The 2,058-nt window shown below is 38.9% G+C and overlaps 1 non-coding gene across 1 annotated transcript; it reads left to right on the top strand.

Moving 5' to 3' along the window:
* The first annotated feature begins 389 nt into the window (after window positions 1-389).
* Window positions 390-496, top strand: LOC141687960 (small nucleolar RNA R71). Its single transcript, XR_012561434.1, has one exon. It is a non-coding gene; the product is annotated as a small nucleolar RNA R71 (small nucleolar RNA).
* Window positions 497-2,058: the final 1,562 nt, after the last annotated feature.

Here is a 2,058-nt window from a genome sequence, read left to right on the forward strand (position 1 = left end):
GCTGCTGTTGTCGCTGATAATTATTCACATACTGAACAGATTTGTTGACAAGAGAACACTGATCCGTAGCATGAGAACCTGCACAAAGCTCACAAACCATAGCTAATTGATTAACTCCATACGTAGCCAAAGAATCAACCTTCATTGATAGCGCTTGGAGCTGGGCTGCAATAGCGGTGGCTGCATCAACTTCCAGAATACCTGCTACCTTGCCTGATGTCATCCTCTGAGTTGGGTTTTGATGCTCATTTGCAGCCATCATCTCGATAAGATTATACGCCTCAGTATAGCTTTTAGCCCATAAGGCGCCTCCAGCTGCTGCATCGAGCATGGGCCGAGATTGGGCCCCCAAACCATTATAAAAACCAGTGATTACCATCCAATCTGGCATTCCATGATGTGGACATTTTCTCAACATTTCCTTGTAGCGTTCCCAAGCCTCGCACATAGATTCTGTAGGTTGCTGCGCAAACTGAGTAAGAGCACTCCTTATAGCAGCAGTCTTTGCCATTGGATAAAACTTCACCAGAAACTTTTGCGCAAGATCTTGCCACGTAGTGATGGACCCAGCTGGTTCAGAATGTAACCAGTCTTTAGCTTTATCCCTCAGTGAGAATGGGAAAAGCCTCAACTTGATAGCCTCATCAGTCACGCCATTATACTTAAAAGTGCTGCAGATCTCGACAAAATTCCTTATGTGCATGTTGGGGTCTTCAGTTGCCGCTCCTCCAAAAGAAACAGAATTCTGCACCATCTGAATAGTGCCCGGCTTGATTTCAAAGGTGTTAGCTTGAATAGCCGGATGAAGGATGCTTGACTGAATGTCATCAATTTTAGGCCGAGAAAAATCCATAAGAGCTGGATCAGCTTGAACAATACGATCTCCCATGTTTACTGGTTCTTTCTGCTCAGTTCCTGAATCCGAATCCTCAAAATCTAACTTCTCCGGAGTATCAAGAACTTCGTCTTTCTCCTCAGCTGTATCTAAGGTCCTCTTGCGAGCACGAGAACGAGTTTGCATAAACGTTTGCTAAAGTACCTGAAACATGACCGAAAAGAGTAATTAACTACTACGTCCTAATCACTGAGTCCTAATGACCAATGATGGTAAGTACATAAACTAAACAAATACGCCGAGTCCCCGGCAGCGGCGCCAAAAACTTGTTAGGGAGAAATCATGCACTAATATTCACGCAAGTATACGCGTTCGCAAGTAATATAGAATACTTTCTAGTTCGTTCCCTCAGAGACTCAGACTAAGTTATTGTCTAATTTAACTCACTCACCAATGTATGATTACTTCTCAATGTTAAGATAATAACACTTAAAATTGTTGATTAAATATTAACTATAATTAACTACTTAATTAACCACTTAACTAACACTTCAATTTATCAATAATAAAACACTCATGAGATCACAACTTCATTATTACTTCCTTCTATAGCCATTGTTATTACCTTTAGCATGTGACAGTGATGATATTAATCGAATAACACGAAACTGATAAAAGCCAACTTTCATTGTACTAATACCATTCTACCAAACATCCACAATTAAGATAGAAGTTGAATAGTCATCAATTATGTTGAGTTCCTATATGTCTACAGAAATTGACAACACAACGATTTAAGCATAAGTTATTCCTTTTGATTACATAAGGCAAATAAAACTGTTAGAGTTACCCACTAATCATGCACAACGTACATGAACCTATGCTAGCATGGCAAGTTCTAAATCTCAAGATCCACCGTCGCTTCACAAGAGATTAACACCCTATCTTATATGTTCGTGACGCACATAAGACGAATACGTACAACCAATACTAGATATCATGCAATCATCACATACTAAAGTATTAAACAATTAACTAAAGAATTCCATAATAAATCCGTTGCAACCCCATGATCACGATTAGCCCATAATAGAACTTATCGCCATCATGGGTTCATATGAAATCATGATAACAAACATAAGAAAATAATAACTAAACTAATTATATTAAAACAGAGTACGTCACAAGAGTAAATAAGTTAAAGCAAGAAAACTAGCATCCAA

This window comes from Apium graveolens, chromosome 9, assembly GCF_009905375.1.
Source record: "Apium graveolens cultivar Ventura chromosome 9, ASM990537v1, whole genome shotgun sequence".
NCBI classification, from domain to species: Eukaryota; Viridiplantae; Streptophyta; class Magnoliopsida; order Apiales; family Apiaceae; genus Apium; species Apium graveolens.